The sequence below is a fragment of the Phocoena phocoena genome, chromosome 9 (genome assembly GCF_963924675.1).
Source record: "Phocoena phocoena chromosome 9, mPhoPho1.1, whole genome shotgun sequence".
In the NCBI taxonomy this organism is placed as follows: domain Eukaryota; kingdom Metazoa; phylum Chordata; class Mammalia; order Artiodactyla; family Phocoenidae; genus Phocoena; species Phocoena phocoena.
Window position 1 is genome coordinate 48,688,490 of NC_089227.1, and position 16,455 is coordinate 48,704,944.

Here is a 16,455-nt window from a genome sequence, read left to right on the forward strand (position 1 = left end):
AAAAAGACATTTCAGCAATTGATTCCAAATGCCAACTGTTATGAGACAGAACACAAGAGCAAGTGACTTCAAGTTAAACCTGACCAATTGATTAATAGAAACCATCAAGTAATTGCCTACTAATAGCAGCGGCCTGGAAGGCACTGGAATGTTTGTAAGGAAGTCTCAATTCCACCCAGCCCAAGCATTTCCTAACACTGGAAATGAAAGAACAGATTTTGTGACTATATTAAATATATGTAATGACCATTTTTAATTATTGCACTTAAGGGTGGTTGATTTACATATGCTTACTAGTCTTTTCCTCCTCTCCTCCCACCAAGGTATGTAATAGCTGTTGAAGCAAGGACAGAATGAAATGCAAATAAGCAAAGATTGTACAACAGGGTCACGGTATGCTGCTTCTTAAGGCCAGCTGAAGCCATTTCATTAAGTCAGGAGAGAAACATTTTTACCAATAAGGTTTATACATAAACATAAATGGGAGACATAAATGGGAGCCTGACTAACCCAACGTTCACCAAAAATTTGGCAAGGTAGAAACCCATTCCTCAAATATTTCTTGCTAAGTTGAGGTTTGATTTTTTGCATTGTTTCTGCATAAATAAAATAAAAACATTTTTGAGTGAGCCATTACCATCAATCATCTGCCTATAATTAAAATAATTGGCACAGAGTTACATATGTCAAGAGTCAAAATAAACTCTTCCTTCATATGCAGTATGCTAGCTGTATGTTAGGAGACCATCTGCAAATATCCAACCTGAATCTCCTTCTGAGACATAAGATCCTGGAGGCAGTTAATGCAGAGCAAAACAGCAAGGTGTGATTAGCATAGGTGTCCTTCTAAGGAGTCTGAATCCATTTAAGTTTGTTCCAAATGTGGGTTTGCCCTAGGAAAGACCCAGAACGTATTTTTATTTTAAACCAAGTTGGCAAAGTATAGCCCAAGGCCAAATGCACCCCCCTTTCACCTATTTTTATAAATATAGTTTTACTGGAACACAATGACACATTTGTTTATGTATTATCTGTCTGCTTTCAGGCTACAAGGGCAGAGTTGAGTAGTACTGAGAGATGTCTGCAGTGCTGAATGTATTTACTATCTAGTGCTTCATGGAAAAAGTTTGTCTGCTCCTGATCTAAACCATGCCCAGTTCTCCTTTGAATTCTACCACATAAAACCAATCAAACCAACAATGCTTATTAAGATCCTGTATGGACAAACCTGGTATGTTCACCTCCTACTGAGTCATCCCAGGTAGACTCTTCCCTGGGAACAGCCTCTAACAGAGTAGAAATGATGGGACTGGCTGCTTGCACAGCCCAGAGTTTCAGGGTCATGGCCAACACCACAATCTTTCAAGCAGCAGTATGGACCCATGGTCCCTCTCCCACGGCTGTCTTCTCAGTGTTTTGGGCAATATATGACATATGAGGCCCAGATCACACTATAACACAGCTGACACTCGGCCTGGACAAGATAGACTTATAAGAAACTGATGCCCACAAGATTTAAATTTTGGAATTAGCCTTGACAACAACCTATTCTGACTTTCAAGTGTCTTAGGCTTAAAGAGAAACAAAACAAAACAAAACAAAAATCATTAATTCTCTTTGGCTTGGCAGGCATTCTTTGTTTACAGTTATATGAAGGCATTCCTACTTAAATTCTTTTGGTATTGCAGGTTATTAATATTTTATATACAAAATATATAAACAGCTATTTGTATGTAATATCAAGAGAATATACAAACATATTTAGTCTATCAATACATTTTCCAGAACTGAGAGGGAAATATGACCAAAAAACCCAGGTACTTTGAGATCATAGAGTGATCGCTGGGCCTATTAGGTCCTACTGCAGTGTACGCATCAGCATTTAGAGCCCCAGAGTGATTGCTTTGCGAATGATGCCTTCATTACCAGGAAACTGCTTACAACTAAGCAGGATATGCCCAGAGCTTCATGTAATATCTTGGCTTCTCTATAATATTTTGATTGCACATTCATAAGAAGATAAGGGCTCTTGTTCTTTCAGAAAAAAGAAACAGGCATTTTAAACTTGGCAAGTTTTCTGGCAGTAAGTATTCTACAAGGGTTCATGACATTTCCATGAAGCTGTCTATAATACATCACCTATCAACCTCTTTGACACTATCTACACCAAAACATCCCAAAGGCAGTCAGAGGCGAAGGCTCTGGAGTCTAATTAACCTGAAAGTGTCAAGTTTTCAAATTCTCTCCAGCCTGAAGATCCTAGGAAATTTCATATGTTCATTAATTCTACAAATATTTATCAAGTTTAAGGCAATGTTAAGGATACAAAAATGGATAAGAACAGGTCCTTGCCTCCAAGCACCTCAAAATCTATTTGTTTCATAAGAGAGGGCTAGTGTGAGCTGTAAGTGGGCTGAAAAATTCCTAACAAAAATTCAGAGCTTTTCTGTAGTGAATCAGATCTAGCTGATTAGAAAATCATTTCTTAGGTGAAAAGGATTTTGCTAGATGGAAAGAGATTGTATACTGTCTTGAAATGGCTATAGTTTGTTTTTAAACCCACCTTCTTGCGATACTCAAGTTTTAAAATTTCTCTCAATAAATTTCTTACTGACTTCAAGCAGTTCAGCCTATTTAATGCAAGAATTTAACACTATTTTTTAAAAGAATAGGAAGCTATTAATAGCCTTTGATAATCGTGAAAGATCAAAAATTTTAATAGTAATGTTGTGTCCATTGTGTTATTTATAAAAAAGGGAAAGCAAAAATTCATAGCCTCTAAATGTAATTGGATCCTGGAATAGAAAAAGGCCATTGGTGAAATAACTAGGGAAATCTGAATGAAGTCTATAATTTAATAGTATTGTACTAATGTTAGTTTCTTAGTTTTGATAAATGTATCATAATTACGTAAAATGTTGACATTAGGGAAAACTGGATGACAGAGTGTATGGGAACTCCATTCTATTTTTGCAACTCCTCGGTAGATCTGAAATTATTTTAAAACAAAACGACTAAAGAATACTACCAAGTTATTGTTCAAAGCTATTTAGTTTTTCTCATATCTTAGTGTAGACGTGAGAGAACGCAAACAGGAGCACCCGAAATTGGCCAGATAGATAGGCATTATCAGGACTTTTTTTTAAAGTAAGAGCATGGAAGTATAGGCTTCCAGTGGCTCTTTCAAATGTAAAATGTACCACTCTGCTGTGAGATTTAGAGACAAAACCCTATAATTCTCTTTGAGGTTAGAACTAGAGGGATCTTTCAGTTTATTCCAGTGCTTGTCAGTTTATCCGTCAATACATTCCTTATGGCCAGAGAGTTAATGTGCACTTCAGAGGGTATAAAGGTTTGCCAGAGATGACGCACCTACGGATACAAACTATCTTCATCATCTCAGGTTTAACTTTAAAAATTCATTCAATACATTATGTTTTATATTACTTATCTATTTAACTGTTCTCTTGAAGTTCTTATAAAATTGATGACCAAACTAAACAAACCAAAGCAAAAACCGAAGCTCTTATATGTTAAAAAAAAAATTAGCTGATTGTATCTTGTTGATCTAAGGATGTCATTTAATCTTAGATGTATGTAAAATTTGCTGAGGGGTGAGAGTGGGAAGAGGGATGTACTATAATTTGAGAAGCCTAGCGTTCCTGGCCTAATAGAGTTCATGCAATTTGCTCAAGACCTGTACCACCTGAGTGAAGACCAACAACTCCTTGTGGGTGTGCACGTGGGTCTTGGCATGTGGGATGCCTCACTCTCACTTTTCTAGCCACAGAATCCTTCAGTCAAGGAAGCTTTCATCCCAGATAGTTCGAGAGGAACCTTCCCTTTTTATGTTCCCTGCCCTTTTTGTTTGTCATCTGCCGTCTTTTCCCCACATGGAAAAAGGGAGGACATTTTTCAGTATATCAAATTCAGTCAATTTAGCAATCCAGGGGACTGGCATGCATTTAAAGATGCTTTTCTTTCAGCTTGTTACACTGACAAGACCATTGTTATGGAGTCTGAAACACTGCAAGAAAATAGGTGCCCTCCAGAGTCCTACTTCATTAGTCAGGTCTATAGAGTACAAGGGGAAGCAAATTCAATTGTATGACTTTAGGCAGTAAAGATTAGAGTGCAACTCTGATTTGAGAAAATCAGTCCCTATATTCCATTTATATAATTAAAGGCAGGTCAGTTTGAATTATTTAGATAATCCCCCAATTTATGGATTGGATTGGCTTAATCACTTGACCTGAGATTTATTACTCAGATACCATTTCCGTAATTGCTCAGGAAGTTCAATGTTTGCTTGTTTTTATCTTTAATTTCAGTTGATGACCGAAATTAGTATGGTAAGAGCTGTTCTACCTAGTATTCTATCAATTAATTAGAACTGCAGTGCAATGTACATGGATATAAATTGCAATTAGCCTGATGAACTAAGAATCTTAAATATTAACTTGCATATCCATGTTCTAAAAATTGCAACAGGAAATATAACACCCTATGTTTCTGGTATATGGTTAACTTTTGTAACCAAAAAGTATGTTTTATTTTTCTTTTCTTATTAGGGAGAACAAAAAAACCCCAAAAAACAAGTCAGCCTGTCTGGAAAAATCAAATCAGCCAACTCTACCCATTCCTGTGTAATTCTGGAAGTGACACCAAATCTGATCTTCAGATCAAACTTACAAGAAACTTTATACAGACACATTCAAGATGGGCATGTTAATAAAAGTCATGAAAGAGGTATTGGTAATATGGCGCTGCAACATTTTAAAATTATCTCCTATTTTGTCACAAGGTAAGGGTTGTTTCCTCTATTTTTCCACTGATGCCCTTCTGAATTCACTTTTAAACATCTTTTAAAAATTGGAAAATGTATTTGCCAAGTTTATAACTTACTCATTTTCATGGGTTATAAGTTTAAAGCATAATTGTCTTTTCTATATGATATTATTCTAATCCTAGCACAGAGTTGAAAGGAAATTGCTAGATTTACCTATCCCCAGTATTCATGGAATATTAATGCATTGGATTTCTCCTCTGTGTTTCTCTTGAGTTCGTAGGAAAAGCAATGTGAATTTTAATCATATCACATCATATAGGAGGTATGAAAAATTTTCAACACTTTATGCTATTTGGTAGAGTTTATTCTTTTGCCTGGTATAATATCTAAAATTGCATTTTGAAGCATAAACTCAAAACAAAAATCTCTCACTTAGTTTTTAATAGTCACCCCACCAAAGACAGCAGTGAACCTTCTGGAATCTGAAGATAGGAAAAAATATCCCCCCAAATGAAGCTAAGCCATAAGACATAAAACTTGATTTTGTAGTCCAGATACCCCTTCTCCCCTCTGCCACCCAAATATCCCTAATTGTATATATATAATATATATATAGTTAACATATATATAACACATATTTATACAGGGTGGAGGGGTGCTCATGGGATTATGGAGTCTAAGAAGTCCCAGGGTCTGCATTTGGCAATCTGGAGACCTAGGAGCTCCAATGAACTCAGGAGCACTGAAGGCAGAAGAAGTGGATGTCCCAGCTCAAAGACGGTCAAGCAGAGAGAATGAATTTTCCCTTACTCTGTTTTTTGTTCTATTCAGGCCTTCAACAAATTGGATGAGGCCCACCAACACCGGAGAGGGCAACCTGCTTCACTCAGTGAATGTGTTTAAGAAAATATCTGTGCACCCCATGGCCCAGTCAAGTTGACATTTAAAATTAGCCATCATACAAATTAAATCATGGTAGAATGTCAGAGAGCTTATAAGCTACCTAGATATTTAGCCTCAGAAGAGTTCTAATGAGAGACAACTTATGCCTCAAACTGCAGCATCTGTAATTTCTACTGTTTAGCAGACTTAACCTCCTCCCATCCTCTGATTCCTTGGAAAATACTTTCTCCATTCTATATGTTTCTGATGAGATATCAGTTATGCTTTAGTAATGGTCAGTCCCAGTACTCTATTCCCCTTGACACACTGAATAGAAAGAGAAGCATATTTTGCAAGCAGGGCCAAGGAGAGCCCTGCCTGGGATTCATATACAGCTGTAGAGAAGAATGCTGCTTTCTTTCTACTGGTTTTCAAACCAGGATGGTGTGAAGTTGTGGTTTCAAGTGGCCATCTTCTCTGGCCACATGGAGGAAACTGTAACAAAAAGTAAAGAGACCATCATGCAGAGAGAAGAGACAAACAGAAACATGACATGGAGGGGAAGACAGACTGTTAAAGATTTGAAACTCTCGATATAGTTGGCCCTGAAGGCATCATTCCTGGACTTTCTGCTTAAGTGAGATAATTTTTTGTTTTAAGCTCATTTGAATTGTGACCAAGAGAACCCTGGTTAATACAAACTATGGATTCCTCTGCAAAGTGTCATGAAAGATAAAATGCAAAATGTCTTTAGAAGCAAACAAACTCAAGGGCTCTGTTGAGAGCCCTTATGAATTTAGATCTCCACCAACCTCTGAGAAATTGGCCAATGTCTGATTTCATAACTATATACTCCACAAGGGCTGAAACTTCATGTTTAGTAAGCAAAACTGATATGATAGTTCTTCTGCTAATTAAAATACTTTTGCTAAAAAAAGAAGGGTTCCAAAAGGCATAGAATGGCATCTGGGTCCCAGAGGTGGGTCACTGTCTCTTGCCTTTTGGCCCCCTTCCCCACATACTCTGCATCACAGCATGGCCTTCCACTGTAGCACACTATAGCACACGTTTCTCAATGTCCTAATATAACATCAGTCACACAATACAGTGTCCTGCAGATGGTGGATTGGTTGGATTGTGCTGTCAGAAATTTAATACAACCAGAAAAGACATAGAAATCATTGTATCATCTGGAGTAGGGGGCGGTGGGGGAGGGAGTCATTCTATTCTGTCATAGTATAAAAACTGAAAAATATTCTCAAGATAGATACTAAAAGTAAAGGAAAATGAGGAGCCTCATTTTATGGAATGACCAACCTCTCATTTCAGATTTTTCCCTCTCTCATCTTTTTCAAGTTTATTCCATGTCTCTGCCTAGAAGGTCCCTGTGTAGCCAGACTAAGGAAGTCAAAGCTTTTCCATCTTTTACCAAATCCAAATCCTAGTCAGTATAATATATTGACATAAAAAAAGCAACATCATTAAAAGTCAGATTTGGGCCAACATTGTTTTTTTCTTGACTCACATATTTTCTCAGATCCTCTGGATCCACAGAATAACCAAAACACTAATCTCTCAGCCATGTCTTTTGAACGGTACCAGCAAAATGAGCAATAATCATCCCACGCTCTATCCATTCATTACAGCCAAACCCCCTGTACACAGAGAGATGCCATGCTGAACAATAGCCTTATCCCAGCAGCTCTTCCATAGCATAGAGCTCTGGCATTCACTCCCTCCAGTGAGGTCCCTCAGCAAAACTCATATAGTCTAGCAGACTAGGACTTTGAAGGAATGTTTCTTTAAGGATTTACTGCAAGTGATTTTAGGAGAGGTTCCTTCTAAAAACAGGAGGGTTTAGCTCCAAAAGAGCTCACCTTCCTTTTTGTAAACTTCACAATTTTCATGTGGAAATGATCCATACAGATTTAATGTTCTCAGCATTTATTCATGTTTGTGGACTTCCTTCCAACTCCCACACACATTTCCCACATCCTGCTTCTCTTGAAAAGTGGAATATTCTAGGTTTGCTCAGAGTGGAGCATAATGGAATAATTGTTTCACAGTTCCCATAAACTCTGCTTTCAAGTGGGTCTTCCAGGCTCTGCCCTTCAACCACATAGTATGTTGCAGTCTCCTGTGATCCAACTAGACTCAGATTCTTCCTCCCCTCCTCTCACATGGTCGGGTGCCTAGACCCTGACCCCTGCCATTTATGGCTCCTCTTTCTCTTTTCTTAGACTTTCCCATTGTTCGTTATGCTATGTGTCTTGATCATTTGCCAGCTTATCATGTGTGGTTGAACTCTAATCCTCTCCAGAGTTAAACTAATGAACGTGTTCCCTCTTTTACCACAGAAAATCAATTATTTTTGCCTTAACATCAAATGCCTTAAATAGCTACTTCAGAAACCCAAAGGGATAAAGGTAGAAACCTAAGCCAAAAAACCCACCAAAATCACATCTCCCCCCACAAAAAAAACCCCAGAAACACTGTTACAAATAGCAAAGCAAGGATCAAAGGCTGACCCTCTCCTATTGAAACTTATCTTTCTCTCTGTTTTCCCATACATTTGAATCTAATTTGTTTTCCCTCAAAAGGTGGAAGAGCTTTTCACACTTAGTGGAATTTACTTCTAAAGTATTAACGTTAACATTACCAAACATTGTAAGTCCTGCTTCACAGTTTATATACTTGTATATATTGTATTTAATATATGCATATGATTCATAAGTACTTAAGTAGGTCCCAGATAAATACTCATTTATTCAACAAAATATGCTTTGAAAGCTCCTGATGCCAGAGGAAGGGACAGTGACAAAAGGCCAACAATTTGGGATGTTCTGTGGAAAATGGATTCTATGGTGCAAGAGGGGATATGTGTAAGTTAGTTAGAAAGTTGGTATGGTATAGGTGTGGAGTGGCATGGATTAGAGTGGGATTGGTAGTGGTGGTGGAGAACGAGGGGAGAGGGATTTGAGAGAGATTTAGGGTGTAAAATCAATAGTCTATGTTGACGGACTGGATTTTGGGTTTGGGCAGGATATAATTTCCAAAGTGTGATGTGTCAAGGAACTGCTAGGTTTCTGGATGTGTTAACTGGATGGTTAAAGTACTGTTCATGAAATTAGGAAGCAGTGGGAGAGAACACTTAGGGGAAGTAGATTAGAAGTTTGGTTTTAGAGAGGTTGAGTTTGAGATACACCTGAATTCATCCCAAAGGAGATATCAGATAGGTAGTTGGATATACACGTCTGGAAGTCAGATGAGTGGTCTGTGCTGGAAATACAAACTTGGAAGTTGTCAGTGTGTGGCTGTTAACACCATGAAAATAGATATGGCCATCTGGCGTGAAGTTGTAGAACGATAAGAGTCCCTAGGAAAGTGCTTCCAGAAGGAGAAACTATCAAAAGAGACGAAGAAGCTAGGGCCATAGAACTAGAAGGCATTGAGGGAGACTGCAATAAAACAGATAATAAAACAGATGCTGTAAATATAAACTCAATGAAAATATGGCTAATGATACTACAAAGTCACATAAGAGCTTTTTGTACTTATGGACACGGACTTAAAAGCTGTTTCTGTGTGTGTGATATAAGTTTCAGAAAACTGGAAGGGATGGATGAAGAGTGGAGTGGCTGAAGTAAGCACATGCCAGGCAACTTCCAAGTGCTTTACAGGCATAATCGTATTTAATCCTCACAGTAACTCTTACAGATAAGGATACTAACTGTTCAGACAAGTGAGACAAGATGACCTGCCCAAGCTCACACAGCTCTGTGAGGCAGCAGCGCTAGAGCTCAACACCCAAGGTTAAAGATATCTGATTGAGTTTTGTTGTTGATTATCTTTTTTTTTTAATTAATGATGAAATACTCTTTCTAAAAATGAAAGCGGAATAAGTTTGCAAGTCACCTCTGAAATATTCAAATCAAAGAAATAAAACATGATAGTCTTTATTTTAGGGTGTTCCTTCTCATTTTATGAATACATGAACATATTTTTAAAACATATTTATAAAAGCATCTGCACCCTGCCCCTTGCTCTCCCTATTTCCACTCTGCAGAGCAATCACTTTGAACACTTTCACCTGTGTGGTTGCTCTTGGTTATGCTGCTGAATTTGTTTTCATATTTCTAAATGATATGCGGTGGATATAGCCCAATTACACATGCCCACTCTGCCTTCTCTTCCTAGCCAATACAATTATATCATGATTTCAGTTATAGAAAACCATGTTATATATTGGCATAACTTTGTAAATATTGTTCATTAGAGACAGATGTATCGTGTTTATATTTTCTCTTGAGTTAATAATTGCTTCATTTTAACTCGCATGCTTTTTAATAAACCTATTCCTAACTTCCCACCCTAAGGTGACATATCCTTAGTGTCACCATAAGCCAATCACAAGCTGTTTCAAAATGCTCAAGTTTGTCAGCTAAGCCCTTCCATTTCCCAGCATTTTCATGCCTAGTTATGTTTTTTTTTCTTTCTGTCTTTTTGGACGCGCAGGGTCAGCGTCCATGGCTCACGGGCCCAGCCGCTCCACGGCATGTGGGATCCTCCCGGACCGGGGCGTGAACCCGTGTCCCCTGCATCGGCAGGCGGACTCTCAACCACTGCGCCACCAGGGAAGCCCCCCCTAGTTATGTTTTTATTCTCCTGCTTACTTTCTGTCTCCCAACTTTCCCTGGAGGTGTGCTCTTCTCTTAGGCTCTCACTCCATTCTCTTTCAAATGGAATCTATTAACAGAGGGTGGAAAGCAATCTGATACCTGTCCCAGGTCATTGACATTTTGAGCATTGGATCCCTCAACTGTGAAATGTAAGGACTTGTTCCCTGTAGAAGGCAGGTGAATAAAGGACAGAGGGATCCTACTGGCACCTTGAAACCAGTCTAAAAGGCCATGATGCGTCACTGTGGGTGTTGGAGTGTTGTCTCATCAGCCTCACAGTACTGGCATGTTGATTTAAGACAATAACCTTCCACAAGGACCCTCCCTCCACAAGACTGGCGCCATAGTCATTCTTAGTAATAGAAACATTCAAGTGAAGGCTGACTTCAAAACAATCTATAAACTCTATTAATCTTTCATTAAACCAAATCATTCCTTAAAGTGTAACTTACATTAGTAAGTTGTTTTTCCTAGTTGTTAAAGCACATTGTTAAATATTTTATGAGTGATTGCTGTCACTATGTCAGAAATATAACAACATCAGGGAATTTTACATTCATTCTTAGGAAAGTAATTATGCAGTAAGTTTTAGAGAAAAGTAAACTGGTTTACAGTCACTATTCATTTATTTTTGCAAGGACTATTGTTATTTTAGAAAAATCATGCAACTTTAACTATGTACAATTGAAAACTAGATACTGTTACATATTTCAATTGGATTGTTCAATCTAACTGCCAATCACTGTAATTTGGGTCTAAGCTGGACTTTATAAGGGGCCATATTATTTTGCTCTAAAGAGAGTCTCTGGTTAAGGACGGCACACAGACCACACTTTGCAGTAAGTGATAAAGCCTCTTTAAGTGGTGAGATCTCTGCTGGTCAAATTCCACCGACAGAAGTTCCCTGGCCTACTCACTGGCTAGGTCAGTTACACTCACAGTGAGGTCACAGCACTGGCAGCATCAGAATTTGGTAGGAAAATTCTTGGGCCCCACTTCAGACCTCTTAAGTCAGAAATCCTATGAGCAGTTCCTACAGCACTCGGGCCTAAAGCAGTAGTTCTCAAACGTTAGTTAGTGTATCAGAATCACCTGGACACCCATTGCTGGGATTGACTCTAATTCACTAGTTCCCAGGCAATGCTGATGCTGCTAGTCAGGGGACTACACTTTTTGAACTGATGACCTAGGCAAATGAAACACCATGTGAATGTTACCATGTTACTAAACGGAAGGTGACTCTCTGTATCCCATGATTTTGTTCGAGGGAACTTACCTGATTTCCTTTGGATGTATGCACATGTAGGGAAGAAAAGGGAGAGTCCATCCTTTAACACACACTTATGACACCTACTCTGTGGCAGGCAAGAGAAAGACAAGGACCACATCCTGGAGTTCACACCCCAGCAGGGGAAAACAACAATAAACAAATAAGAAAACAAAACATTTTGTTATGGCTATTTTACATGCTTTAAAGTGCTAAAAAGAATAAGTGCTGTGCTAATAAAGTGCCTAAGAGGGGAACCTGAGTATCTGGGGGAAATCAAGAAGTGATTTTTCAGCTTGCAATCTGAAGGATGATGTATTAGTTTTCTATTGCTGCTGTAACAAATTACACAAACATAGTGTTTTATCTTACATAATGTTTTATCCTACAGTTCGGTAGGATAGAATTTAGACACAGATCTCACTAGATAAAAATCAAAGCATCAGCAGGACTCTATTCTTTCCTGGAGGCTCTAAGAGAGAATCTGTTTCCTCACCCTTTCCAGCCCCTAGAGGCTGCTCTTATCCTTGGCTCATGGTCCCCTCCCTCTGTAGTTAACACTGGCAACACTGTATCTCTCTTCAGGCACCTTTCTTTAAGAGCCACATTATCCTCTGACTCTCCTCTTTCTCCTCTCTTGTCCACTTTTAAGAACCCTTCTGATTACACTGGGCCCACCTGGATAATCCAGGCTCATTAAGGTCGGCTGATTAGCAACTGTAATTCTATCTGCAACTTAATTACACCTTAGCATGTACACACAGGTTCTGGAGGTCAGGATACTGCCATTTTTAATGACTAACATTCCGCTTACTACAGGTGACATGAATTTAGCAGAGTTAAAAGAAGAGAAAGAACATTTGAAACACATGTTGCTCTAAAACCAACATATGTGGGTGGAGACCCAGGGAATGACAGGAGCGTGACATTTAAAAAGGTGAGCGAACTACACTGTGACCTGAGTAAGAAAGTGAAGGAGAATATGGTGAAAGAGGAGGATGGTGTTTAAGAGACAGGGTCTCCAGAAGACATAAATTTGCAAACAAATTAATTAAAATTAAAATTTTTGCAGAGGAGATGAATGGAAACAAAAAATAAGCCACCAGAATATGCTGAAATCTTATTAAAGCAAACATACCCCAAAACTTTTATCCATGTAATGAGCAGACATATCCAACTCTCAATTTCAAAGTGACTATTTCACTTTGTAATAAGGGTTTATCTATTGCTGGGAATGCTTAAAGTTAGACTCAGTTTTCCAAGATTTCTGCCAGAAATATCAATAGAAGAAAGGTCACTGTTCTTGAGAGCTACGTGATAGGTGAAGAAATTAGGAGAAAGAAAAGTTTCCATGTTATCTTTCTTACCCAGGCAAACTAGTTTTTATCTATTTGATACGATAATAATTTTTAAAGGATAATTTATCATTATGAGCAAATGTTACACGGAAATTGCAATGTAGAAATATTTCCTTTCTGGTATCTAAAGTGTTCTGAGAGACACCCAGGAAGATCATTGGTACATAAGATAATTAGTCTATTTTGCCCTTGGGAAGACCCTAGAAGGGACTACTGTTCTGAGTCTAAATGCAGTTCTCTGTGCTAGAGCAGGGGCTCTTAGGCAGCCTGAAACTCCTGACATTACCTGCAAAGTTATCCACATAGGTCTATTTTCCCTGTCCATTGTTTTGAGGGAAGGAGATCGTGGCTTTAATCAAAGGATTCTCCGACTTTAAAAAGCATAAAATTTTTAGGGCAGTAAAACTGTGATGGTACAGTGGTAGATACATAACATTAAACATTTGTCCAAACCCACAGAATGTACACCACCAAGAGTGAACTCTAATGTATGTTACAGACTTTGGGTGATAATGATGTGTTGATGTAGGTTCAAAAGGTATAAGCATGAAAGCAGGAGCACCATCACAACTGATAACCACTGTTCACATGTTGGTAAACACCTCTCCAGATTCTTCTGTCCCTCTTTCTATCTCCACACACATTCACACGTGCACATACACACACACACGTTAAATGTATATATTTACATATGAATAATTCTTCATAGAAAGAATACTCAAAGTATGTTACGAACATGATTTTATGATACTAGCACAATTTATATATGGTTAGTCTCACTGATGTTATTTTCTGTTGGCATTTTTTAATAATGATAAAATGAACATTATGGTGGCTACATCCTTTTACACTCATTTTCTCCTTGGGAAAAGTGTCAGGGTGTTATTTCTGCTTCAAAGTATAAAATAACTTAATCAACGTCATATTTCAACATCAACAGCATATTTCTCTCATCAATCAGCCTTGGACCGATGGGTAGTATTCAGAAGGTAATACCTTCTTTTGAGAATTGCCTTTATTCTCATATTGATTGACATATTTCTCTTTTATTAATTGAATTTTAAAACTCATTTCAGATTATAATAATTTATACATTTTGACAACATGTATTTTCAGTTTATAATTTTAACCTTATGTATTAGCTAGTGGAGACTAAATTATTTAACAACTAGGCCTCTACATTTATAATGGCTCATTCAATGAAGTGGTTTTGGGATCCAGGTGCTTTGATCTTGTGACTTTACTGTCAGCTCCTGCCTTATCATCATCTACATCCAGCTGAGGTGGGGAGAGAATATGGAGGAGGTACACTGGCCTTTTGTAAATCTTGGCCCATAAGTTAGCACGCATTAGTTTCACTTATATTTCACTGGCTACACTTAGTGGCAAATGGGATGGGGAAATTTAGTCCCTGGCTGGGCTGTTACTTCCCATCTACAACTGTATACTCTAGGAAGGATGAACAAAATTTAGGAAACAGATACAATTTCTGATACAACTTGGACCGTTTTGACAAGCAGAAGTTTTTAAGTTTTATGAAATTAAATCAAACATTCTTTTTCTTTGCCAATTGCTTTCTGATTCATTGCATAGGAGCATGGAGACTGAGCAGAATGTGGTAACCCAGAGCTCGCAACACTCTTCTCGTTGGGCTGGGGAGATAGAAATGAAGTCCAGAGCCTCCGAGACAACCAGGACTTGAAGGATCGAGATCCCAGAAAAAGAGGGGACTGCAGAAAAGGAAGCCCGCCCTTCTATAGATAACCTACCCTCAATGCATTTGCTGACCCCGAACCAGTGCAAGTCTTGTGAGAGGCTTTGAGAAACCATGCGGAAAGCAGCTTCCAAAAGGCTAAACCTTTAAGCAAAGGATGCAGTGATTGGATGGTTCCAGGAAGACTGAATTTTGAGTTTACCAGGGAGGAATGGGTCAGGCCCAGGAGGAATGAGAGCCTGAAGGAGCTGTGCTCCAAAAGTAAGGGCAGATCAAAAATAAAATAGCTTAACCAGATATTACTGCCTACCAGAATGAAATTAAATCTCCTAAAAAAATAATATCTGGTAATTCCACTTGATAGCTCTCTGCACCTGTTTATGACCAGAGTGATAAACTGGTTACAGGGAACCCGGAATGATTCACTACTTTCCCTTCTCCTCCCTTATCTTTTGGTTTCACTGAAAAATGCTGGCTAACTGCTTTGGAGATGTAAGGTTACTTTTATTTATTTATTTATTCATTCATTCATTCATTCATTCAGAGGACATGATTTGCTTGTCCTGCCATGAGTTAAGCAGCCTCTGTGGATTGTTAGAAAAAAGGTTTTCTTTCTTCCTTTTTATCTCCTGTGGGCCATGGAGATCCTACAATTCTGGAATAGTTGGTGGTTCACGTTTGACTTGGCTCCGGTTATAAACTAGAATTTTTACAAACCAAGAATTTATTATTGCCATTTAAAAACAAATTGTAAAACAAGCAATTGGTTTAGGTATTTGATATGAAAATATAGTCCCATTCCTTTGTTTTAATGTTGCTATAGAACTGGGGCAAAAATACATTCTACTTCTCAATTTTCCATGCTCCATACTTGCTCTCTGTCCTTAACACTAAATGTGCTAACTTCCTTGTTTTTAAATCACATTTTTAGTTTCGAAAAACTTATTTTTGTTACGTTCTACAAACACCTTCCATTTAAACTTTTTAGAAAAAAATCGAGAGGGAAAAAGCCATAGAAACTAAAACTCTTCCTACTTCCAACAAATAAGAAGAGAATAAGTCTGCTTGTAGAAGGTGTTTTTGAAAAAAAATTAGTTTCTAATTATATCTTGGTAAATAAACTTTATTTCTTGAGCAAAATGGGTTTTTAAGAAATATAATGTGAGATTCTGGAAATGGAGGGTGTAGCAAAAAGAGCATGCACCCTTTCTATCATGGTATTGCCGTCCTGTTGTATTCCAGCTTGTGGACAGCGTATTAAAATTACATTGTGTGAGTGTGTGTGCAAAAAGTAAGGGTCCAATTTAAAATTTAAGTTCATTAGTGGCATCAATACAAATCTTCTGGTCTGAAATAGAATCCTGCCCCCTTCTCTGACACACACAGAAATTAAGAGTATCCATGCATGTCAAATACAGCTTAAAATAGCTGGGCGTTTAGATAAACATAAAAACTATGTTCTATAAAAGTGAATTAAATCCTGTGGGGCACGTAGGAAAAAAAATAACTCCTTTTGCTCTATGCTTTTGCCTTAAGGATATTCATGAAAGAGGTTTTTTTATTTTGTATTTATTTGAAACATTTCATAATTAGTCCCTAAAAGAACTGTTAGACTCACCATAAGGTAGAGAAAATAAATACATTTTTAAGGTCTGGATTTCTATTATATTTAGATTTTAAAAGTTTAAGCAAAGCTTGCTAATTTCACTCCATTCTTTTTGTAACAGAACCAGTTCACAAACTTGTGGTGCATCAGTTTGGGAACA